General features: G+C 37.7%; 1 long non-coding RNA gene across 2 annotated transcripts in view; it reads right to left on the reverse strand.

The window, feature by feature from the left end:
• Window positions 1-27,809, reverse strand: part of LOC123002064 (uncharacterized) — a 78,921-nt gene that overhangs the window by 20,405 nt on the left and 30,707 nt on the right. For both annotated transcript variants that reach the window (XR_008957130.1, XR_006411576.3), the window contains exon 2: window positions 25,234-25,350. This is a non-coding gene — a long non-coding RNA (uncharacterized LOC123002064). The remainder of the gene's footprint in view (window positions 1-25,233; window positions 25,351-27,809) is intronic.

The following is a 27,809-nucleotide window of genomic DNA, read 5'->3' on the forward strand; positions in this document are numbered from 1 at the left end:
TGTAGATCCCATACAGAATACCACATTACATTTCGCCATCATGTTTCCTTAGGTTCCTCTTGGTTGTGACAGTTTCTCAGACTTTTCTCATTTTTGATGCCTTTGACAGTTTTGAGGAGTACTAGTCAGGTATTTTGATGTCCCTCAACTGGGATTTGTATGATGTTTTTCTCATGAGTAGACTGAGGTTATGGGTTTGGGGGAAAAAGACCACAGAGGTAAATAATGTACCACTTTCATCACATTATATCAAGAGTATGTGCTATCAACATGACTTACTACTATTGATATCCATATTGATCAATTGACTCAGGTAGTGTTCTTCAGGTTTCTCCACTGTAATCCCTGTGATTTTTATGTACCCTTTACTTCGAAATCTGAATTGTGCAGAAGTTTTCTTGGACTTTCTGTTTTAGATCTAGACTCTTCCATCCCTGAACCAAATCACTTCCTCATATTTTCAAGATTTTCTATAGGCCTTTTTGTCTTGTGGCCCAGATATTATTTTGGTGTCACCCATGGAGAAATAACAATTTCAGGAGTGGAGGGTGCTTTTATTTTATTGTTTTAAATTAGTGATTCAGGTTAACTATGGAATTAAATACCTTGGTTTATCAGCAAACAGGCTAAAGAATGCAAAAAGAAGACTAATGATTAATATTGTGGATTTGTGGATTTACAAAATTCTAAAATAAAAGTAGTTTAATTTCAAGTTAAAGATGTAATACAGATGCAGTGGAATCTAAAACAACAACAACAACAACAACAACAAATGAATAAACACACAAAAAGTAGACTCAGAGCTATAAATACAGAGAACAAATTCATGGTGGCCAGAGGGGAGTGGGGTGGAGGTTGAGCGAAATGGGTGAGGGGCAGAAGGAGATACAGGCCTCCAGTTATGGAACCAATAAGTCAGGGGAATAAAAGCACAGCATAAAGAATACAGTTAATAACACTGTAACAGTGATGTACAGCTACACTTGTGAACATAGCATAATGTATTTACTTGCCAAATCACTAAATTGTACATCTGAAACTTATGTAAGATTGTTTATTAATTATACTCAAAATACATAAATAAACATATAAATAAGTACAATAAAATAAAAAATAAAAAGACCACACACACAAGTGGGAAAACAGGGAATTTTAGGGGAAAAAAAAAGAAACAAATAAAAATCACCTGTAATTATCGAGAGACAATTACTGCTGTTGATTGATTACCTTTGGCTATTTTTCCATATTTCTTTATGTGTATATATTTATCCAGGTATCTATCTAACTTCATTTTCTTTTGATTTTGGGGGATGATCTTATATGTATAGTTTTGTATTTTGTTTTTACACTAAAATTTTTTCTTATTAAACTTTATTTTAATAGGTCTCAAAATTCTGTGACAGATTTTTGATCAAATTGTTTCCATTAAAAAGTACTGATTTTAAAAACTAGTAACTTGAAACTGCCACAGAAAAAAAACCCAAATGATACATAAAACATCCTCTTTTCCCTCCGAAGGTTTTACATTGCATTTTTTATCATTAACCAGATTTTACCATTAAACTTAATTGGCCAATTGAGACGAGCAGTTCTAGACCTTCCACCACTGATTAAGACTGGGGTAGCAGTTATTAGAGATAATATTCATTTAGCCTACTGAGTTTTATGGGAAGACGTGATGACCTTACCAGCTCCAGCAACCTTCCTGTCCACTGATTTGATGACCCCCACAGCAACGGTCCATTTGAAATAACAAACGGCCAAATGAGCCAGAGGAGGATAGTCAGAGAAGCTCTCAACACATAAACTTTCCAAGAAGCGTATCAACCACAGCACCACCAGATTTCAAAAATTTGAGGCTGTCTTCCAGCTTCTTAGCAGAACGGTGATCCATCTTCTCCTTCAGCTCAGCAAACTTTGCAAGCATGGGAGCTTTGTGACAATCCAGCACAGGTGCATGGCCGGCACTGATTGGGTGTGGGTGGTTCAGGGTAATCACCTGAGCAGTGACGCCAGCTACTTTCATTGGTGGGTTATTTTTGTTATCATCCTCCAACTGCAATGATGAGCGTCTTGGACGCGCACATTGTTGACACTGAAGTCCACACTGTCCTGAGGAAGAGCTTCAACTTCACGGTGCATTTCAACAGACTTTTCCTCAGTTGTAACATTGACGATAACAAAAACGACCACAATGCCATGTTTGAGAATACAGTCTCACAGAGACAGTACCACCGCCACCAATTCTGTAGACATCCGAGAAGAACAAACCCAAGGCTTCCCAGTTGGATGAATTGGTGGCAGAGCTTCAAGCAGCGTTATCCCACTGGCATTGCTATCTTTACTGGTGACTTTCCATCCCCTGAACCAAAGCATGTTTGTACTTGGCTCCAGCATGATGTCACCATACCAACCAGAAATTGGCACAAAGGCCACTGTGTCTGGGTTGCAGCCAGTTTTCTTAATGTGGGTGCTGATTTCCTTCATGATTTCCTTGATATCTCTGTGACTGAAGAGTGGCCCAGTGGAATCCTGCTTATAGGCTTGACCATTTTTGGATATACCTGCTTCAAATTCACCAACACCAGCAACAACAATCAGGGCAGAAAATTTTAGACACAGCCTGAGTTGTACCTGTATCTTGGCACATCAGTGATAGAAACATAATACTTTCTTTTTTTAAAATAATTTTTTATTATGTCATGTTGGTTTCTGGTCTCAAATTTCCGCGTGGAGTTATCAGTGGTGATCCCAGGCTCACATTCAGCTTTCAGCTTATCCAGGACCCAGGCATAGTTGAAGGAGCCCTCTCCCATGTCAGCAGCCTCCTTCTCAAATTTTTCAATGGTTCTTTTTTCAGTCTTCCCACATTTGTAGATCAGATGGCCATTGTGGTAGACTTGCCTGGTTCTACATGTCTAATGATGTTGGTGTTAATATGAGTCTTTTCTTTCCCTATTTTGGTTTAGATTCAGCAGTTTTCATGACACCTGTGTTCTGGCAGCAAACTCATTGCAAAAAATGCTACACTAAAATTATATGTGGAGGATTTATTTCCCTCTGTTAATTAAGTTAAAAATGGCTGATTCTAGTAGGAGTATTTAATCATATTCTTAGTGTTGGCAATTTTATTTAGGGAATTTATAATTATATAATTATAATTTATAATTCATAATTATTTCCTCTGTCATCAATTCCATGATGAATGTCTTTGATGCATCTTTTGAATAATCTTTGACTGCATTTTTTCTTATTTCCTTATTTTAGTATCTATGTCAAGCTCATTGGAATTCACATTCTTGAAAGTGGGATGCAATGTATACTACAAGACCACAGAATGCTTTGAAAACCCTTTCATGGAAATCAAGGTAACTAATCTGGTGCCTCTGAAGGAACAGAATCTGACATAATGTTCTTCTACCTCTAAGATTACATGATTCTATGATTGGCTACTCTTAGAAATTCTTTGTTAAAGGATTATAACATTTTATATAGGTATATATATTATATATATAAACATACTTCAAGTGGACAGTATAACTTAGACTAGGATCCTATAGAAATTAATTAAAATTAAAATGTCATTAGAAATTGGATAAATTATTAAGCTTAATACTCTAATTGCTATGTTCAGTATCATTCACTCAGGAAGAACTAAGTAATATCCAGAACACCATTTGGGGGCAGTAAGTAGAACTTGAATATGAGTTGGTGTGATTCAGATTCTATAAAGAGTTGAGCAAGGCCTAGGTTACGAAGTAACAAAGTTAATAACGCATTTCACATCAAACTCTAAAAGGCAAGCATTGGAAATATGAAGTGATTCTGCCAATATAGGTCATGTGGTTTTAGTCTTAACTGCTATTGTGGTGAGATTAATTTCAATCCTATTATTGATCTGGGATATAGAGAATTTGGATAGGGTCCAGAGGAAATGAGAATAAAAATGAAAATGATTAGAGGGTTGATTGGGAAACACTGAACCCATTGGGATTACTGAGTTTAGGGCGGGCTAAGGAGAGACTTAATGACAGTTTCTGACTGTAGAGGTGACACTATGGTATGATTAACTATATGTAACTAATTTCAACTTCTACCAAGGAAAAGGCACATTTACAGGAGTATGGATTTGCTTTGATCATTGAGAAGATGTAATAAGCTAGTGGACAGCTGCAATTTGTTATCAACTCTAGAATGCACTGTAGCCAGGAGAAAGAAGGTTCATATTTTATAAGGAGAGGTTCCATGGGATGGATGAAACTGCAGAACAGAGCAGTGTGCAGACAGGAAGTGGTATCACTTCTTACCACTTTAGTTGGTGCCTCTTTACAAATGGCTAGGGGGCTACTGATTACGGGCCATTGTCCTCTTTGCTATTCTATGCTTATTGTACATTAGCAGGATTTGATTGGCATCAGTTCCCTTTATGTAAATGGCATCTGTGAACTGCAACATGACACTTTTCGCTCATGTAATGTAAATGCAAAGTATGTACGTATGTCCGTAAGTCACACTGATTTAGAAGGAAGGTCTAACTTCCTCCACTATAACAAATTACTCCTTTGGAGTACTTTAAGCACTTTTGGAAACTTATTTTGGTCATTGGATCAATAAATGATTATTTGGAAAATGAATGCCTTAAATTATACTATATAATAAGTTCAAGTTGGTGGGTTACACAGATCTGAAACTTGGGGTAGTAGTATTGTGCATTCCTCATGAGGAATCTAGAATGAGTATTATATGGTTAAAGAATGGTGTTGACGAAGCAGATTTTCTTAGTAGTCAGGGGTCCATTTCATCTGGTATTTAGCTCAAGGCAGGGACAGGCCCTCATGTGATCCCTTAGCTTTCCTTATTGCTCTGACTCCAACCATAACCCTTCCACTCAGACCCTGTTCTTGGATTCTGCTTCTGTTTCTCTGCTCCTTTGAATTTTCATTCAATTTGGCTACTAAATTCTTCTCTTGAAACAGCATAGTATAATGGCAAGGCTTTGTATTTTTGAGTCCCTCGACATGGGTTTGAAAGCAGCGCCATCTCCTTCCGAATTTGGAACTTTCACCAAGTTTCTTAACCTCTCTGAGATGCAGTTCCCTCACCTGTGATATTAACATAAAAATATCTATAATGTGGGAGTACTGAGAGGATTACATGCAGTAATATTTATAACAGGTTTACCCCATGTGGCACACATTAAAGTGAAAAATTTCTAGGAAAAAATAGCTGTTATTTTCTATTTGATCACTTTCTTCAACTTTGAGACACTACTGATCATTCAATAAACATTTATTGAGCATTTATTATGTTATAGCTTTGTGCACAATAGTGTACAGTAGTTTGTGCTGGATAGAGTTAATAATAATGAAAATGATACAAAATAGTTCTCTTATATTATGGAGTTTACAGTAGATTATGATTCAGCACTGATTTAATAACAGCTTTGCAAGGAAAAAGCTACATTAAACTATGTGTTAATTTTATGGTACAACATGATTTCAGTGATAAATAAAAGGGGAAAAATGTATAAAAATTTTGCATGATTATTGTCCCACTCCAAATGTAAAACTGAACAATTTCTGAATACTGGTCGTCATCTTGAATTTTTCTTCAGTTGTATTTGTTCTATTCTCCAGCCAACCTATTTCTCCCCTGTTGTTCTCATAGGCTCCACCCAGTCCTGTGGTTGTTGGTCAGGGGTACATTCAGGCTCTGCTCCTGTCTTTGTCACCCATAGTTTTGCTAATGCTGTGGGCTATGCCTGAAAATTCCAGTCCTGGTGACGTGTCACATTTAAGGCACAGTCAAGGGACCAAAAGTAATTTCATACAGTTCCAGCGGTCACTTCTTGCTTCCTCTCCTGCAGAACTTGAAAGAATATCCAATCCTTCATCACCATACGCCATTCCTTTCTTTCTTCTATGTTTTTCAAACTGCTCAAACTCTCCAAAACCTTTTTATCACTCACATTCTTAACATTCTTTCCTTTTTTTTTAATGTTATGTTAGTCACCATACAGTATATCCTTAGTTTTTGATGTCGTGTTCCATGATTCATTGTTTGAGTATAACACCCAGTGCTCCATGCAATACGTGCTCTCCTTAATACCCATCACTGGGCTAGCCCATCCCTCCGCCCCCCTCCCCTCTGAAACCCTTAGTTTGTTTCCTGGAGTCCATAGTCTCCTGTGGTTCATGCCCCCTTCTGTTTACCCCCCTTTCTTCTTTCCTTCCTTCTCCTACCGATCTCCCTGCTATTCTTTATGTTCCACAAATGAGTGAAACCATATGATAATTGTCTTTCTCTGCTTGACTTATTTCACTTAGCATAATCTCCTCCAGTCCCATTCATGTTCCTGCAAATGTTGGGTAATTGTTCTTTCTGATGGCTGAGTAATATTCCATTGTATATATGGACCACATCTTAACATTTCTTATTAATATTCTTTCACCCCTATGATTAAAATCAGAGAAGGAAATGCCAAGTAGGCAATGTCAGGATTTTTCCTAATTGGAGGCAAGAGGAAGGTGAGGCTATGAATCTTCATTCATAATTAATAGTTTTGTTTCTATTATGCAGTTACAACTTCTTGTTACTCTCACCTAAGGACTGAGCACAATGAAGCACATCAGGCTAAGTGGTGAAGATGGGATCAGTTCAAAGTGTGGAGAACTGACAGATTTGGTTCCTGCAAATGCCTAAATTCTCTTGGGGACATTTCTGTAACTTTGGCAATTGGGTGTCCTTCACTCTTTCCCATGTAGACTTTAGGGACAATCCTGGGCTTGGGTAGGAGCAACATATAAACCCTATAGAAACTGCTCATTGGTTCAATATGAACTTAGTTTCACTGTTGATTCCCCTGATATTTGAGCCCCATTTCTCTGGTAACACTATGTTTGTCTCATGTTCCAGGTATCACTGGTTCTTTTTTTTTTTTTTTAAAGATTTTATTTATTAATTTGACATAGAGAGACAGCCAGCGAGAGAGGGAACACAAGCAGGGGGGAGTGGGAGAGGAAGAAGCAGGCTCCCAGCGGAGGAGCCTGATGTGGGGCTCCATCCCAGAACGCTGGGATCACGCCCTGAGCCGAAGGCAGACGCTTAATGACTGCGCTACCCAGGCGCCCCTCACTGGTTAAGTTCTAAGTGCCAATTCTTACAGATTTTTCAGGACATTTAGGGTTAACACAGTAGCCATAAAACAATCATTCAATAATGTGCAAGGCTAGCAAAAAACCCAAGAGTATTGATATTAAAAATATCCATAACTTACTATAATAATTTGACCTTGGCACTACTATTTTGCTATCTTGTAATTTATCATATGTGGTTATTGATCTTTAGTTATAGGATTTTTTTTTAATGGGGGATGTCAGCATATTGGATTTACCTTATTAGAGTAAGTACTGAATTTTGGAGGAATTGGGCTTTTGGGTCTGGGACATCATGCTTTAGAGAATACTGCTTCAGATTTGTTTCATGCACATTATATCTTCCATGTAGAAAGGAAGCTGCACAATATATAGTAAATTAGGACAATGATATTATTGGGTTAAATCATAATTTAATTATTCAGTTACTTGAGGCTACATAATCATTGAGCCATATCTTTTGATAGGGTTCCTTTTGACTCGCTGGGAGTAACCAAATTTAGAATGATGTGCTGTCATGCAACTTCTAAGAAACATTTTGTGTGCCGTCCTTGGTGATTGGTTAGCAATACCTCAGAGATAACTGTTTGTGTAAATTTCATTAATTATTTTACTTCAAACACGATGAAAGTGTTTTTTAAAAATTTAGTTTGAGATCTAAAACAAAACCAGATATAATTAGGGACTCGGAGCCACAGAGGATTTGTTTGAGGAGCAAAACTGTTTTCATGGAGTTACAAAGTATATCTGAAGTCTATAATTTAGTTAAAATTATCAAGTATTTGTAAAGTTGCTGTATTTAAAATATGCTAAACATTTTTGTAGAGACTCTCAGACATTTGGTGTAAGAGAAAGTTAGGTTTAAAGATAGCCAAACGTTGAAAATGGAAGTGCTAGTTATTCCATAGCTGCCACTCCAAGTCTCACTGCATAATTATGCTAGAGTTGTTGTATGTTCCCTAGAGGAGCCGATTCAGCGATGTACATCTTACCTCTAGATTTATTTCCTCAGTCGTATAAGCTATGGGGGCAGTGGGTAATCACCTATTTACTTACATTATCATGCTGCACATCTAGCCATAGCATTTGCACTGTATTATTAAGGACAATGGCTATTTCCTCATAGTTTGGGGTTTTCCAACAAACAAATATAATCATTTCTCTCTCCACAAACTATGTCTGCAATCTAGATAAATTATCAGCAGTTGCATAGTGATAACTATACGATAAATTCATGTTTCAAGTAAATGAATATGGTTATAGCCATGGTTAACTGAAACTGGTGTTAGAACACATGCTTCTTCTCATTTACAATTTTTATAAATACACCAAAAAATTGCACATTAAAACAACATATTAGAACCATGAGCCAATCTATAATGAATACTGATAGTGTTTTAAGGACAAGACTAGAAAAAATAAAGCCCCCTAAGTGCAATGATATACTTTCTTATTAATCATCAACATTAGTAATCACTGCTTAAAATAATTCTACTTTTACCTCTGAGGTTGGGTTAAGATAACCCTCAGAATTTTATAAGAATAAAGCCATTTTGTGAAGACATGGCTCTGATACTTGGTGGATTCTGCATGGTTTCTTTTTTACTTTTTTAATCATATCACTGTGCGAATTGGTATTTAGTTCTCTTGTTCTTGCTTCTCAGGAGAAAGGATCCATATAGATTTCTCAACTTGGATCCTCTACTTGTGGCAAAGTATAAAGTGAGAGGAAACTTTAAGAAGGTCTCACTTCCAAACAAGGTTATCTTCAGTCCTATGTCCTTCATCCTGTCCAGTTCCCCATTCTTAAGAACTAATATTGCTGTGAGGTAAATATCCAAATTTAGGTCTTTACTATTATTTTTAAGATCTTTATTATTAGATTTCATTTTCCATTTCTAGCCAAAGACTATAGGAGATACATTTTGTTCTCTTCTTCTTAGTACATTTTTATCAAGAAATGAAATGTGTTTTTCATATTTCAGGGTCTACTTTAGATTCCACCTGTTTCTTGAAGATTTCCTGATAATTCTAGCATGGCGTACTTCCTTTTATGAAATTTTATATTTATTATTTTCATTATGCATTTGGGATCCTGACTACTAGAAGTACTCTCCTTTTTTATGAATCCTTGAATATGCACATGGAAGTTGAGTATTGAAAGGTGACTTTATGTTGAAAGGATGAGATGTGCTTTTGTTCCCAGATTGCTAAATACATCATAAAATCTCATTACACTTTTTGTTTTAGAGATAATTTCCAATGATATATACTGAGACTTCCTTGACTTCTTAAATTTTATTCTTTTCAGGTATAATTGAATATGTAATTGATAAGCTAAGGCCCAATAGGCATCTGATTGGGCCCTGGTATACCCATTATCATTCATACTTTCTCAAATGCACTAAAATTATGAAATAACTGGTAACAGCATTTTCATGTCTATTGACAAACTAGTTTTACATCACATTGGTAGATATCCAAGATATAATAATTCATTCTTGACTTATTAAAGTCTAATACAAATTATTACTTTATCCCAAACCTGATAATGCTTGAACCTCAGGATCTTTCACCTCTATTTATTCCCTCTTTTAAGTAATTTTTGTTTAGTATTTTAGTTCTACATGTGTTTCAACAAAAAAAGACATTATAATTTTGTATAGTTACTATTCCTTCAAAATGACTCAATAATATTTTTCTTTCTCTTCTGCCTTGTCAAGTTTTCAACTGGGATAAATTTTTATTTGCCTGAATACTTCCCTTTAGATTTTTTTTTAGTGTGAGTCTAGAAGAAAGAAAGAAAGAAAGAAAGAAAGAAAGAAAGAAGAAAGAAAGAAAGAAAAAGAAAGAAAGAAAAAGAATCTCTTGGATTTTCATCTAAAAATGGCTTTATTTTACCTTCATTTTTGAAAGAAATTTTTCATTGCATATAGAACTTTAAATTGGCAGTTATTTTCTTTTAACAGAAGTGTTATTCTATTGTTCCTGGTGTGCATCAGTTCTGTTGAGAATTTAGTTGCCATTCTTACGGTTACTACTTTAAAAGTAATAAGTAATGTTTTTCAAAAATCCCTGTCACTTCTTAGGACTTCCTTTTTGTCCTTGATATTCTTCATTGTTACTATGATGTGCCTAGATGTGGTTTCCTTTGTGTTTTTCCTCATTTGAATTAAGTTTTTCCTCATTGGAATTCTTTAGGTCGATGTCTTTTATCAGGTTTAGAAAATATTCAGCCATCGTCTCTTCAAATATTGTTTCTGCCTCATTCTTTCACTTTTTTCCTTCTGGGACTCCCAACTATAAGTGCGTTTGGCATGTTCCCATGTATCTATTTTACTTGTCCAGTGTTTTTCATTTTACTAATCCCGCTGTCTCCAATCTGCTGTTCAATCCATCTAATGTAGTTATTACTTTTAGATACGTATGTTTAAAGATTTTTAAGTTCCATAGTATCCATTCAATTATTTCTATAGGTGCTGATTTTATGCTGAAACCCTTGATCCTTTCATTTATTATGTGCGACTTGTCCTCTTTCTTTTTTAAAAGATTTTATTTATTTGAGAGAGAGAGAGTGAGCACAAGCAGGGGGAGGGGCAGAGGAAGAAGGAGAAGCAGGCTCCCCACTGAGCAGGGAGCCTGCTGTGGGGCTCGATCCCAGGACTCTGGGATCATGACCTGAGCCGAAATCAGAGTCTGACGCTTAACCAACTGAGCCACCCAGGTGCCCCACTCTTTTTTTGAACATATAAATTAGAGCTATTTTTAAGTCTTTGTGTGTTAAGTGCAGTATCTAGATCATATGTGGGTCTGTTTATGATATTTTTGATGTTATTTGTCTTCTTTTTCTATGATATTTCCTAGTCTCTTCTCATTTCTAATTTTTAAAAATTGTGTGCTGGACATTGTGTACTAAAGAGCCTTAGAAAATCTGGGGATGTTATATTGCACCATGATGGTTTCTCCTTCCTGTGTTCCAGACAGGATGAGCAGCGGATCATCTCGATTCAACAAGAAATTGAGCTGGGTCAAAACTTGGTTGCAGGATTAGAAAGACTCAGACTAATTCTTGTTCTTCCTCTTCTTTAGGCATGTCCCCCATGGGATATGTATTAAGTGTCTTTCCAATATGTCTTCTCAGTCCTAGAGACCTTCAAGAATGTAGGTCTGCCTTTCAGAGATTCTCACCCAAGTTCTTTAGGTTTCTGCACAACGAGCCTTCAAATATGGTAAATATCTTTAGGGATGGACCAGTGGGATTTTGCAAGAAAGCGAAGCACCAGGCAGTAGCAGCGATTTCACTCTCTCGTCTAGAAAATATGGCCCAGCTTACCAGACTCCCACAGTGGAACTCAGCAATGAAACTTAGCAAATATTTTTATGGGTAAACTGGATGACTTTCAAGTTTTTAGTTTGTTCTTCAACTCACAGAAGCATTCAGAATACCATTTCACCAATATCTGGGTACCCTGTAAGCTAGTCGACACATATAATTAACCATCGTACTATTATTAAATTTATAACACTATATTTTATTATTAATGATTTTTATAATATATACATATGTGACATATAATTTATTAAACACATTATGTGAACTACCTAACTTGGCATCCCAGGCCATTCAATATATTGTATATGCTCAATTCATACTTGTTAATAATGAAAAATGTCCAATTCAAATACCAGCTGTTTTATGTAGAAATAGGAACATATTTTAGAATTATTCTGCCTGTGTTAAAATCCTACTTCTATCACTATTAGCTGTGTGATTTTGGGTATCAATTACCTTATCTATAAAATGATGAAAATAATAACTATCTCATTAGGTTGCTGTGAAGATTAAATAAGATAATGACTAACCAGTGACTGATAGACAGTTAGTTATATATATAAAGTATTATTATCACCATCATTGTTACTGTTATTGTAGTCGCTTCTAATTTTGAGTAATATTTCTCATTCCAATGAGATATGCTTTGCTACTTTCAAACTTCTTAACCATACTCATGCACTTCTTCTTCTTTTTTTTTTTTTAAGATTTTATTTATTTGACAGAGAGAGACACAGTGAGAGAGGGAACATAAGCAGGGGGAGTAGGAGAGGCAGAAGCAGGCTTCCTGCTGAGCTGGGGCCCGATGCGGGGCTTGATCCCAGGACCCTGGGATCATGACCTGAGCCGAAGGCAGACACTTAACGACTGAGCCACCCAGGCGCCCTGCATACTCATGCACTTCTGTACTGACTTTAACCTTCCCTGAAATTATAGCTCTTTGGATATATGACTTATCACTGAACATCTAATTTTAAGGTTTTTTATTTTCTTGACCAGGGATTGTGCAATACTAATCATCATCATCACCACCGTCATCATTGTCATCATCACACCATCATCATTTGTAGTAGCGAACACAGAGCAAGCACTATTTGTTGAATAAATGAATACACAGAAATGAAACAGTACCTTCTATATATACTGTATTTAGCCTCTGAATTTATGTCTGTTTAGTTTTATGCAGAGTGATATTACTACAGTAATTATACAGGACCAACAAGAGAGATAAAAGGTTGACATAATACTTAAATGATTTATTAATGCCAACGAAAGCCAAATACCCTCATGGCATATAATAGGAAGATCAGTTTTTCATTAGCTCAAATAAAGAAGAGTGACGGAGAATTGGATCAGCACGAGACACACAGTAGTTTAGGCATAACTAACTACAGAATCGGTGTCATGGTAGTCAATACCATATCTGGGTTTTGAATGGAGATTCATTTTTAGCAAAACTGTATTATCTATCACACCAAATTCTGTTAATTTGACTTTTATTGGTTCATTGTTTGTATTTATAGACTGCTTTGTTTTTCAAGTTGTACCCAAATCAGTAAGTGTAAGAATATATATGTAAGTTCATAGCTTTAACATGTATCAATATTTAAGTAATATAATAATAAAATAATTTCCCACTTGGAGTTTATAACACTTGTTTTCCTTTAAAAGGAGACCATGCCTTAACTCAAATTTTGTAAGCACCATAGGACCCAAGTACTTATTCAACAGGACTCCATCTGAGCACAGCTTGTTAGCCTATAGATTTGGATGTACGTGCCCTCAGACACATCACAGCAACATACCAAAGCCCAGCATATGAAAGTTAATCTGTGATGCAGGCATCAGTCCAGCTGGTACGTTCTACTGCTGTGAGCACTTCACTCTATAAGTGGTGATTTATTTGGCATTCAGATGGAGATCTTGTGTGGAAATAACAAAATAGACTCAAGTCCTGAGCTGCCCAATTCTTCTCCTGAGTCACCATGTGAAGATGCAAGTCTTGGGCCTGAGACATTTGGTAATTGCCTGTTTCTCTACCCCCTTCTACATTTGTATAAACTCTCTTGAATAAACAATGAATCACTTCTTTTTTCTCCTACTCCAACAACTAAGTCTCATAATTAGAATTTGCGACTTCTTTTAATACATTCAATTATCTGCTGATTCAAGCATCTTCAGGTCAAATGCATTAGAAAACAGCTAATTATGCCCTTTCCCATGGGTAGAAAAATCTTTAAATTTAATTAAAAGACCTTAACTCAACTCCTTCACATTAGGGTCTACTTCCCAATGGATTTTCTACAGGGTGACCTAAAGAACCAAGCTTGATATTAAAATTAGAAGCAGCTGTTACTTATTATTTCTTCTTCGAAACAAAATTATTTTTGGTTGAAGGATACTTTGATCATTATTTCATTCTCTCAGTTTTGCCTCTGTATTCACATGTAAAAGCATAGAGTAATTGAGAAACTTGCTTGACAGTTTTCAGGTTGTTTATTTTCTCTATCTTGTGCCAGTAAAGCACCTTAAACATAGACTACTGTTTCTTAGCCCCAATATTCTCTTTGGCATACTAATCGACACATAAGCAAAGGTGGCAGAAAAAAAAATCTTAAAAGAAGAAAAATGTTAAGCGCCAGATCTGAGCCATGCAAGGTTCAAATTATACAGGATGTTCTGACTTTTATGAGAGAAAGCCACAAAGATATTTTTCTATTTCCCTTTTCTAAATTGGAAAATTGGAATAGAGAGCTATCTTGGTTTAATATCTTCTAGGAAAGCATAAAAATCAAGGCAAATCATGTGCTTTTTCTTTAGTTTCATGAGTTTTACTTTTTTCCTTGACTTAGAACAAACTTTTTTTTTTTTTTTTTTTTAGAAATTGGCCTTACATGAAAGGAGAAATCCAGATGTTGAAAGCAAGGAAGCAATCTGGAAAGAATAAATTATGCATTATCCTTAGGTGAGTTTCTTCCTCTCATCCATTTCCTCTCTATCCCTCCCTTGTTCCTCCATCTTTTCTCCCTCTCTTCTTTTCCTTCTCTTCCCTCCTCCTTCTCCTTCCCATACTTTTTTTTTTCTTTTTTCTTCTTGTTTGGCTAAGTACTTCTAGAAGACACTTAATTATGTTAGCAACATATTGATACCTTAAGGTGCCTGTGATAAGCCAAACCTACTTCCACTCCCATTCCTTGCTTGTATGAATCAGAGTCATTGGAGAGTAATTAATGATACTAATTGCTCTTACTCGTTCAACAAATAGGCATCGGGGAATCACTGGAGATTTTTATACAGAGAAATGGCATCCAGGAAAGTGACCTTTTAGGAAGATTTATCTATCAATGATGGGCAGCAAGAATTAGCATTAGGGGGTGGTACCCTCATTCATAGGGTATATAATTCTCAGGCAGAAAGTGTAGAGGATTTTGAATAGCCCAAAACTGTGAAAATGTAAAGGACTTTGCAAGACATTTAGGAAGAATAATTAATCAGTGATAAGTCAGATATAGAAAATAGAGAATAGGGGTGAGCCAAAGATTTTCAGCTTTCAAGCTGGAGTAACTAAGGAAAATGGAAGTGTTATAAATGGGAGCTGATCATGAGAGCTGACTGGATGTAGAAGGTAAATTCAGTTTTAGGCAAGTTGCCACTGAATGTTATGAAGCTACTTCTAAGTGGAAATGACCAAAAAATTGGGGAAATTTGGAGAAAATATAGAAATTGAAAGAGAGAAAGAGAGAGAGAGAAAAAAAATGCACTTCAAGGACTTGCTGATATAAACTCCCTGAACCTCTTGTTACCTTACCCATTAGTTTATCTGCATGTATAGTAAAATCTTATTCATCTGCCTTTGTGTTATTGAAAAAGAAAAATTTTAACACAGATATATGCTACTTATAATTCCTTACCTGTTTTCTAAGACAGGTCAATCCTAGTAACCAGAGGATCTTTTGCAAACTTAAAGATTTTATTAAAAGAGGGCTTGAGGATGCATGTTTGGAGGAAGAAAATATATGAGTAAGAAATGGTACATGCTATAGAGAGGCCACAAAGGAAGGAAGATGCATAGGACTGTGGTCCGGAGGGCTATGAAGCTATGGAAGCTATTGTGAGACAGAGAAGTAATCATAGTAAGGCACGTAAGGGACCTTGGGGCTAGACATAGAAATATCTAATGATAAATTTTTTGGTGAAGTGCTGCATACGTGTTATAATACAACTATTCCATATGTACCCCCATAACCACTATGGATCTTGTATATTTCTTATTACCCCACGTGATATAGAGTTTTTTTGTATGAATAAAAAATATTATGAATCTTGCTCTATGATTATGATAGAATGGGAAATATATGCTATACAGGGGGCCAATCTATGTGGTTGATATTTGTGTTTGTATGAAGGTGTAGGGGTGTGTGTGTGTGTGTGTGTGTGTTTGAGAGAGAGAGGGAGAAAAAGAGAATGAGTTAGGAAATGAGTGTCCAGAGGGGTCATTTACTGAGGAGGGTGTGTTGCTGTCAGTGTTGTTCAGGAGAAGTTGGAGATCCTAGATGGGGAGTCTAGGAGGTAAAGTTGACCCCCTTAGCAATGATAAGTGCAAGCCCAGTGGTAGAGAGTGGGCATGCTGAAGAAGAGTTGAAGTAATTGATATAGACTTCCATGAACCCAAGAGAATTCTATGATCAGAAGTAGGTGAAACCGTCCTTTCATGTTGCTGGGCGTTTTTAGAAAACAAATTTTGCATAGTTTGGGGGTGGAGTCTTTGGGGTTTTCCATATAGAGTATCATGTCATCTGCGAAGAGAGACAGTTTGATTCTTCTTTGCCAATTTGGATACCTTTTATCCCTTTTTGTTGTCTGATTGCTGTTGCAAGGACTTCTAGTACTATGTTGAATAATAGTGGCGAGAATGGGCATCCTTGTCGTGTTCCTGATCTTAAGGGAAAGGCTTTCAGCTTTTCCCCACTGAGAATGATATTCGCTGTAGGCTTTTCCAAGATGGTTTTTATGAAATTGAGGAATGTAAATGTACCCTCTATCCCTACACTCTAAAGGGTTTGAATCAGGAAAGGATGTTGTATTTTGTCAAATGCTTTTTCTGCATCAATTGAGAGGATCATATGGTTCTCGACTCTTGTTGATATGATCTATCACACTGATCGATTTGCAAATGTTGAGCCACTCTTGCATCCCAGGGATGAATCCCACTTGGTCTTGATGGATAATCCTTTTAATGTACTGTTGGATCCTATTAGCTAGAATCTTGTTGAGAATTTTGGCGTCCATATTTATCAGGGATATTGGTCTGTAATTCTCCTTTTTGATGGGGTCTTTGCCTGGTTTGGGGATCAAGGTAATATTGGCCTCATAGAATGAGTTTGGTAGTTTTCGTTCTGTTTCTATTTTTTGAAACAGCTTCAGGAGGATAGGTATTATTTCTTCTTTGAATGTTTGGTAGAATTCCCTGGGGAATCCGTCAGGCCCTAGACTCTTGTTTTTGGGGAGGTTTTTGATCACTGCTTCAATCTCTTCATAATTAATCGGTCTGTTTAAAGTTATAGAGCAATTCAGTAATGTGGCAGGATACAAAATCAATGCTCAGAAATCAGTTGCATTTCTATACACGAACAATGAGACTGAAGAAAGAGAAATTAGGGAATCCATTCCATTTACGATAGCACCAAAAATCATACATTATCTCAGAATTAACTTAACCAGAGATGTAAAGGATCTATATTCTAGAAACTACAAATCACACTAGAAAGACATTGAAGAAGACACAAAGAGATGGAAAAATATGCCATCCTCATGGATCGGAAGAATAAACATAGTTAAAATGTCTATGCTACCCAGAGCAATCTACACTTTCAATGCCATTCCGATCAAAATACCAATGACATTTTTCAAAGAACTGGAACAAACAGCCCTTATTTGTGTGGAACCAGAAAAGGCCCCGAATCGCCAAGGAACTGTTGAAAAGGAAAAACAAAGCTGGGGGCATCACAATGCTGGATTTCAAGCTATACTACAAACTTGTGATCACAAAGACAGCATGGTACTGGCACAAAAACAGACACATAGACCGATGGAACAGAATAGAGAACCCAGAAATGGACCCTCGGCACTTTGGGCAACTAATCTTTGACAAAGCAGGAAAAAACATCCAATGGAAAAAAGACAGTCTCTTCAATAAATGGTGCTGGGAAAATTGGACATCTACATGGAAAAGAATGAAACTTGACCACTCTCTCACACCATACACAAAGATAAACTCCAAATGGATGAAGGACCTCGATGTGAGACAGGAATCCATCAAAATCCTAGAGAAGAACATAAGCGGCAACCTCTTTGACATCGGCCACCACAATTTTTTCATGACACATCTCCAAAGGCAAGAGAAACAAAAGATAAAATGAACTTGTGGGACTTCATCAAGATAAGAAGCTTCTGCACAGCCAAGGAAACAGTCAAAAAAACTAAGAGGTAGCCCACGGAATGGGAGGATATATTTGCAAATGACACTACAGATAAAAGACTAGTATCCAAGATCTACAAATAAGTTCTCAAACTCAATACACGAGAAACAAATAATCAAATCATAAAATGGGCAGAAGATATGAACAGACACTTTTCCAATGAAGACATACAAATGGCTAACAGACACATGAAAAAATGTTCAAAATCATTAGCCGTCAGGGAAATGCAAATCAAAACCACCTTGAGATACCACCTTACACCAGTTAGAATGGCAAAAATTGACAAGGCAAGAAACAACAAATGTTGGAGAGGATGTGAAGAAAGGGGATCCCTCTTATACTGTTGGTGGGAATGCAAGTTGGTACAGCTACTGTGGAAAACAGTGTGAAGGTCCCTTAAAAAGTTAAAAATTGAGCTACCCTATGATCTAGCCATTGCACTACTGGGTATTTACCCCAAAGATACAGACGTAGTGAAGAGAAGGGCCATATGCACCCCAATGTTCAGAGCAGCATTGTTCACAATAGCCAAATTGTGGAAGGAGCCGAGATGCCCTTCAACAGATGACTGGATTAAGAAGATGTGGTCCCTATATACAATGGAATATTACTCAGCTATCAGAAAGAATGATTTCTCAACATTTGCAGCAACATCAATGGGACTGGAGGAGATAATGCTAAGCGAAATAAGTCAAGCAGAGAAAGACAATTATCATATGGTTTCAGTCATTTATGGAACATAAGAAGTAGGAAGATTGGTAGGAGAAGAAAGGGAAGAAGGAAGGGGATAAACAGAAGGGGGAATGAACCATGAGAGAATATGGACTCTGGGAAACAAACTGAGGGCTTCAGAGGGGAGGGGGGTGGGGAAATGGGATAGGCCAGTGATGGGTATTAAGGAAGGCACGTATTGCACGGTGCTCTGGGTGTTATACGCAAGTAATGGATCATGGAACTTTACATCAAAAACTAGGGATGTACTGTATGGTGACTAACATAACATAATAAAAATTATTATAAAAAAAACAAATTTTGCATTAAGTAAAGGAGAGCCTCAAGAACTAGAAAAAGGCTGTTTTCTTATCAGCCAAGAACTTAGCCCTAGATTAATGGAAAATATATGAAAAGAAGGAGAGAGGAACCTAAAAGTTTAGGCTCTGCTAGAGTGTCTTCCCTAATGTGAAAGAGTCTGAGAAATAGATAAACCTCCAGGGCAAACCTGGGAACCCTGTTAGTCACTTTAACAGAATGTGGTTCGAATCAAGAGATTCCCACACATTTTTAAATTCCTGGCTACGCTTTGTAGTATTAATCCCTGTAGATAATCAAAATTCAAAATAGAAGAGATGAGACTCTGTACTGAGAGTGTAATCTTTTGAAAAGAAATACATAGGATCCTATGGTAGCCACAAATGCCTAGATGTTACCTAAGTGGCAAAGGGACCCAGCAGGGATGCTGCTGCCTAGGGGAACCGGAGGGCTATGGCCAAGTCTATGCAACAGAAAGTAGAGAGAGAATTGAAAACCAGCCAGTGTTTTGAGACATTTCTGATAGCTAAGCCAGGCCCAGAAAGCCCATAATATTTCAAAAAGACATTGAGATTTGAGGAGTACCAGCCTAGGTCAGCCAGTGCTTTAGTCTATGAGAAGATGAGTGAGGGTGGGATTAGAAAACAGCCGTGATACTCACTACCTAAACATGTCTTGTGCTTTTATGCCTCCACATGGCTTGTCCCTCAATCTGGAATTTCCCTTCTCCTCTTAACTACCTCTAGAATAACTTAATGCTGGCACATTTTGAATGGGGCATCCTGGGGGGGAAAACTACCTAATGAAAAGGGGAATAATTGTCAGAGAAAACTTCCATAATATTACAACTTATAATACCTAAGTTTTGAGGCAGAACACTATTTTTTACAGCAACTGCATGAGGTCACTGCCTTTATCTTTATTTCACTAATGAAAAATAACTTGCCAAAAGTCACACAGTTGTAACTAGCAATGTCACTATTTTAACCCAAGTCTCTCAGTTTTAAGCTCCTTGTTCTTGACCATTATGTTCTTAGGAAACCCCTTCTCTTCTCAAATATGTTGGTGAATATATGAAATAAGAAATGTTTAAACTAATTACAATTATATTGACTAGTTTGGGCATTCTCTCACTTGGCTCATGCTGCTGGGATCACAGTGCATAGTCTGGTTGGGTGTTAGGAGAGGCTGGGGGTGACAGCAAATAGTGATGGTTTTATTATCTCGCCAGACATTTAACACAGTTTTTCATTCCCTTACTCAAATCACTCCCAATGTTCCACCCTATATTTAAGCTACAATTCAAGTCAGTTTATCACCCGAGCATTTTTGTAATTTGGTTTTTCCTTATTAATCCAAATTCATTCAATTCATTTCAAAATGCACAGATATTTATGGAGAGCTGTAAATGTGCCAGGCACTACAGTGGGGAGGAGAAACAAAGATGAAATAAACACATTTCTCCAGGATCCCACGGACTTGTGTGCATTGAAAGGTAATATTCTAAACAATATAATTAACAGGGTGCCTGGGTGGCACAGCGGTTAAGCGTCTGCCTTTGGCTCAGGGCGTGATCCCGGCGTTGTGGGATCGAGCCCCACATCAGGCTCCTCTGCTGTAAGCCTGCTTCTTCCTCTCCCACTCCCCCTGCTTGTGTTCCCTCTCTCACTAGCTGTCTCTATCTCTGTCAAATAAATAAAATCTTTTAAAAAAAATAAACACTATAATTAAGGTATATACCAAGTATGATCAAAACAGAGACAAAAATTTCCTGAAAAGGTAGGATAATTTTATAAAGAATGTGAAATTTGAGCTAGGTATTGAAATATGACCAGAAGTTTACTGGGCAGAGAAAAAGTAGAAGGATATTTCAAGGAGCAGCAGAACAAAGCATAAGAGTGTGTAGTATAGTATGTTTGGATAATGGCAAGGAGCTCAGTGAAGGACTAACCAATTATGTACATGGAGGAGAATAACAGAGGGCTTGAAACGTAGCATGGGGCCATAATATGGAGGTTCTTGCATGCCATGTTAAAGAGGAAACAATAATTGTGGGTTTTGGGGTTTTTTTTAATTTTTATTTTTTTTAACATTTACTCTCAGGTGTGTGCTTGATAAAAATCTAGAGTTTTAATTTGTCTAAGTCCAAGATCACTTGGGAAAAAACATGTTTGTGTGTGTGTGTGTGCACGCAAAGTAGTAGGCTAGGCACCAAGGGGCATCCAAAGGAAGCAGAGATTCACTGTCTGAGTGGCAGACAAAATAACTCCTGAAGAATCTTAGAGAATAAACTGATCTGGCTGCAGGAGGGAAGGCATGCCTTATCCTGCCAGAAGCTGTCTTTGCTCTGCCCTGATCCTCTAGAATCCCTTTTACCCATCCACCGTGTGCATCTGTATAGAGCAATCCACACTCCAGTAAGGGCCAAAAAGAAATACTCTGTCTCCTAAGATGATTAATTTTGCCCACCTTTAAATTTGAGTACTTATGATTTTACCTCTCAGGTTTTCTGGGAGGAAAAAACTAAATTAAATTGTGACTTCTGGGTAGGGAAATTTTGTTTTTAAAAAGCTCACTCTTACAGGGAGCGTAAAGATGAACTGAAGAGAAGGGACACTTTCTCTTTTCCTTGTATAGTATTTTAATCCAGCCATTATATTCTCCTTCATTGTACTCCAACACACCATGCCAGTCCGTGACTCCAGCCTGGTCCTTTTCTCATGTTGTTCGTTCTGCCTGTTTACAGAAGAGAACTTCTCCCTCTTCACCTCCAAATCCAATACTATCTCTCCTTCAGGCACAAGCAAGTCCTGACTCCTCAGTGAGGTGTATTTGGTCAGATTCTTCAGCAGCAAGCCCTGTGGCAAGGATTCCCAAGCAAGTGGTTTATTAAGAAGTGTTCTCAGGAAAGAATGTAGAGAGTAGGGAAGCAGGACAAAAAAGAGGAAGAAGCCAAACAAGGGTTCAAGCCTCAGTTCGATCCTATGGGGAGTTCTGGAGTACAAACTGTACCTCAAGTTTGTCCTGTCTCCAGGAGGCTAGACTTTCATGCTCACACCAGTCAATCATTGGCTCTTGGCTTCTTCCAGAAGGGAGGTGTTGGCAGCATGAAACTTCTGGGAACTTCTGATTCTCTGTACCTGCAGGCAAAGCTGCCGCAGTAGCCCAAGGCTGATCCTCCAAAGACAGATGCAGGTGGAAACTATTAGAAGGAAAGCACGCAGAAGCTGGAGTCTGGATCTCGGATGTCTCGGAAGAACTTCAAACCAATTCACCTCCTTGAGATTCCTTCATATCGGAAGAACCAACCAAAGAACAAGGAAGATCCTCACAGTACGAGTATCTGCATAAGTGGGCGTGCGAGTCTATTTCACCGCTAGTGTGAGTCCTACGCCACTCCTCAGTCTACAACACTCCTAGAGTTCGAGAGTGTGAGGTAATGCATCCATCAATCCAAGTGTAAAACCAGACGCGTGGAGACTAATTTAGTCAGCTGATGATAAAGCATCAAGAGACCCTTGGTGACTCCAAAATGCAGTTTGCCAGCGTGGAACCCATTCAAATGTAATGGCTCTCCCAGGTTAATGCATGGAAACTGGCTCTGTAAGAACTTTTTAAAATGAAAAGTATAGTAGAAAATTGCCAGCCATTTGAAGAGACAGTAGGCCTGTCCTGCTTCTGTTTCTCTATCTTTCATAGATGGATAGCAGTCTAAGACATTTACATGTAGAATGAGGCCTGGGAAATTGCTTCACTAAAATACCTCTCAGCCCAGGCTGGTAGGGACAAAGTGACGCTCAAATTTTGAATCCAAATCCAAAACGAATACATTGTATTTATACATGTATTTCCTCCTTTACATCACTTTTACCTCTTTTTTTTTTTTTTGAGGGGAAAAAAAAAAGCTTAGAGAAAAGTGTGTTGTTAATACATATAATTTCCCTTTTGTCTGCTGTCAAGATTAAAGCAGTAACAATAACAACTTCCTTTTTGTGAAACAAAAAGCTGATCAATGGCTATCTAGCCATTTGCTGTGGCTGCAGAGCAAAAGAGCAGGTCAGCATATATCCTATAGCCCAACTCCACTCACATTTCCTTTTAACCTTGTCTTCTTACCTTGACCTCTTCTGGGCTAGAGAGCTGAGAGGCTGGCTTCTAAATGCGTATCCAAGTTTTTCTGATTGGAATACTGAGGAAGGGCTGCTGGAGCCATTAGATATCTTGGATGAAATTTGCATAATTATCAATCATTAAACTTAAAAGTCAAGGAAATCCTGCTTGTAAATATCAACTCTCAATAATCTAGAATTTCTTTACTTCCTTTTCATTCTGTGACTATCATGAATTCCTGTATTTTTAAAGTTGTTTTACTTTTCTGAAAATATCAGAGGTAGGGTTGAAGTATAAAGGGTTTTAGATGACAGCTACATTTTGCTCTGAATGTTATACAGTTTGGAGTGAATCGCTGTTCTTTAGTTGATGGAGGTTATAGTCTGAATAATTAGTAAAAATTCTCAGTGTGGGCAGCAGGAAACACTAGGCAGCTGAAAGCATAATGAAGGTAACTAACTGTCTTAGCACCAGGCAGGGGAAAAGAAAAAAAAAAATCACTGAATAGGTAAGTTTTCTTTTCTTAATAGAAGTCTAACATGAAATGATTATCTAAAATAAAATGGCAGTACTCCCATTTATAATATTTATTACCTCCATTTATAATTTTATAATATTCTAATAAATATTTAATATTTACTATTAGGATCATATTAGTATCTTAATGCTATTCTATTTTTAATATATTTGTTATTTTAATTACTTGGATCTTATTGCTTTTAGGGCAAATACATTTCTCACCACCACATCTCTTCATTTATTCACACAACCAGCATTTATGGAGCACTCTTGCCTTCCAGGTCCACGGTTATGCACTCTGGATTCAGTGATAAGAAGCAGAGAGTCCTTCCTCCTAATCTGTTCACAGTCTAGTTGACTGTGACAGGGGTCTTAGTTACAAGCTACAGAAGTTATACTATCTGAGTTAAGCAGGAATAGAATTTCATGAAAGGACATGAAGTAGCTCAAAAAATCACTCAGAAAGCAAGAGAATCAGATTCAAGTCTACATAGCCAGAAACAGTGTCCAAAATGACAGCACCGTAGAAGCAGTGAGGACGTCCACGCTGTAGGCACAAGCAATGAACCCTGCAGCTTGCCCTGGAGACACAGCTGGTAGTGGGCACTGGAGGCCACCACTTTCACCTCTGCCCTGCCGCCTACTCCAGGAGACTGCAGGTGCTGTCATCATCACCGAGGACTTCCTCCTAGCCTTGGCTTCTTTGCATTAATAGTCTTGGTTTAAAAGCTCCTACGGTTCTGTAAACTGGTGAGCCGAGCTGAGGTGCCCAAGCCCAGGTAAAAAGAGAAGCCAGGAAAGTGAATGTCTGACATTTTCAGCTTCTGTAGTGGAATTCTCCAAATTTAAGAATAGCGTGGGCATACAGGACAGGCACAGTGACAAATGTTCACTACCGTCCTACTTTTGGTTACCTCAAAATAACGTGTACTCTTCTTTCCTTCCTTACCCAGCCTATGCTGATAACGTGTGAGTCTATAAAGAAATGAGCTTACATGATTTACTGGCAAGGGAATGATGTCAATAGAACACAGAAGTTGTGTTGGTCCATTTATGATTTTTCTCAGTATACAAATGTTTTGTGCCAGCAAGTAACTAGTGAATGCTTACACAGCTGAACACAGGACGCTGCGGAGGAGCAATGTACTGGATACGGTGCCTATTCACACTCTCCTTCCTGTTTTATTTTGGGCATGTGCTCTGCTCGACAAGTGCTCACTGTGTGATTCTACCCAATCTTTGTGTATTTTCCCTCTATCTCCATAGATTAGCAGCCTCAACTCCTTTTTTTTATATACAACCCACTTAAAAAATAAGGTTCGAGATATTCTGTAGTATTTATTAGGAATTTTAACATCTTAAAAAAAAACTGGGCCAGAATAGTTATTGTACTTGTTACTGCTCTAGTTATAAAATTGCATGGGTTTTGAGTGTTTGTCGTAATCTACTTTTTCTGATAAGCCCCTGTAATTATTTGTAAATGATTTTCTAGGACATGAGGTTTTCAGGAACATGCAGACCAGTTATAGTAGAAACATTTAAACTTAAAAAAAAAAGTGCTTTTATTAACATGATGCAAAAATCTCTTATACTCCACAAGCACTCTTACCTCCTTCCTAAAGGGAGTAAAACAATTTTTCATGCTGGTAAAAATTCCTGTAGTTCTGCCACAAGGCCCGCTGTAATGTCTGGGCTAGACTGGAAGGTTCACCACCACCTAGCACAGCTACACAAGATAGTGGGGAAAGAGAAATAAAAATAAGAAGAAAATACGTTAAAATTTATAATTGCATAAAACACCGAACAAAAAAAGAAGTATGGTTAAGAGCCATAGTTTTTATCTCTGAAGCTCGTTTAGAGGCAATAACAGGTCATGATTTCCCTCTTCTATTAACAATTCTGTGTGCCCTTTGCTTTCAGCTACCACCTCTCTTGGTGAGGGTTCTCTGACCAAGCTACTATTGCTGAAGGATCTGGGTGCTTTATGATACTCCTGTACAGATCTGCTATTATCTTTCATCAAATATTACCACTGGGAAGAGAATTATGGGGCATTCTATAGGTCCTATCCATTCTCCCTCCTTTCCCCTTTTACAGCAGCAAACCAAGATAAGCATTCCATGTGCTGATGGAAACATCCCTTCATTAGAGATTGGGAACTCTAAATCAATGTCACAGGGCAAGAGAAGTAAACATTTTCAAATGGATCATTAGACACTAGGTTTAATACTAACAAGAGGCTCTCCCACTTCCAACCTTTGGTTCCAAGACCCATATGTCTGTTTGGGTGATGGGAAAATTAGCATTATATGCTGGGCAATAGTTCAGAGAATTTGCTGCTGGTGCAGTGCCTGAGTCTTTAATAGGCCACCCCATCATCCCATCATTTTACATGTCTAAAGCGTTTAAAGAATGTGGTTCTAAGTCCATTGTCTTTGCCTCTTTTCCTATAAAGTCAATATTCTTTAGTTAGAAACATGTTTGTGGTGCACTGCAATGTTTAATAAGGCATTCTGTGATTCCTCAGACGGTGACGCTGATATAAGCATGGTGAGCAAAAAATGAAAAACCATCACCACATAAAAACATTCAATTGCCATTTCTTCCATGATGGTAAGGATCCAGTGTTATTGAAGTTCAACTGGATGGCTGGTTCCCTCAGATATTATCCCATATTGGGAGGCAGTATCACTTAATGTTGGTTCCTGCTGCTTATTGACTGATCGCTCATCAATGGATGTAAATAGGTCAGCCTTAGAGAGGTGTGGTCCATAATGTTGAGTTCCTACAACACCTTCATCCCTGACACCAAGGCTACTTTGTTTTTGAGCCGATTGAGCAGGGGTTGGAATGACTATGGAAAGAGGCTCACCAACATTCATTGACAGAGAGTCATCTTGTCCACTTCATTACTGAAAACCTCCCTTACTAAGGAGGACTTTTGATAAATGTTAACCCTAAAAACAAGGTTCTCCTGTTTTGAGCCTGTTTTAGGAAGCCTATGCATGTACCATCAAACCTCCTTGACACCAATATTCCAATTTTGTTATCTCAGAATAAGGAGTCTTCATTCAGGTCATATTTCCTTCCAGGAAAAGTAAACAACCAGATATAGAACTTAGAGTTCTGCCTCCCCTGGAGGATTTTTTTAATCCTTTAAGGAAGGATTAGTTACCTCATTTGTCATCAGCTGTCAGCTCCTACAAGGTTTGCTTCAGCTGCAAAAGCCACTTGCCCTAGGGCATAACTTTCCCAAGGCACCACATAACCCAATGACTGATTGAGGTGGAAGTATAAGGGCCTGGCCATTTGGGACCTGCAGGACAATGCTGATGAATACGCTCTAGAGTTCTCCAACTCCAGAGGGGTTGACCAAGTTACGTTGGTCCAACAACATCATCCGACTTCTTCCTCTGATCAATGCTGCTTTTCTTCCATTCCTTTCTCAGGTGTTGATTCCAAATAAATGTTCTCCATTTCAAACTCCACCTCAGTATCTATTTGTGGAGAAACTAACCTGTGACACCAGGTATAAATCTGGATGGAATGTTTTCCTTCTCAGTCAACTAGTCTAGGAACCGATCCATAGGAAAGAGGTTTGACTATGTGGCAAGATCAGCTGAACTGATACAAAAACTTCATGCTTGTGTAAAATAATTGTGCTTTCACAACTTGCGCAAGCCAGAACTTCTAGGTACCACTGCCACCTGATGATAGAGTGATTAAAGGCCTGCCTGATTTTATGGCTAGTGTATTATATAAAACCCAGTTGTTCAGATCATATTGTCACGAATTAATCCATGATCAGGTGTGTAGTTACAAGAGTAATAGTTAACTCTTAAAAAGAGTCTACTACCTTTCCCAAATAGGTGTGGCTTCATCCTCAAATCCTGAGGACCTTTTCTGAAATTTTATTTTCGAGGGAAACTTACTCTAGGTACACCCAAATCTTCCAAAGACGCTATAAGCACAGCCTATCTACTATATGACAGAAAGGAGCTCTAATTTCCACCAAGTCTTATAAAATGAAGCACTTCCTAAATATTGAAAGAGAGCTTAGAAACAGGTGGCAAATGACCACTACTAGACCTAACTATTGCATTTCAGGAAAGTATGATAGGTTTTGTAACAGAGTAAAATGTATTGGGTTAAGGATGCCTGCCCATGGTGGTGATGGTGACTCAT

Source organism: Ursus arctos, unplaced genomic scaffold (genome assembly GCF_023065955.2).
Source record: "Ursus arctos isolate Adak ecotype North America unplaced genomic scaffold, UrsArc2.0 scaffold_36, whole genome shotgun sequence".
NCBI lineage: Eukaryota > Metazoa > Chordata > Mammalia > Carnivora > Ursidae > Ursus > Ursus arctos.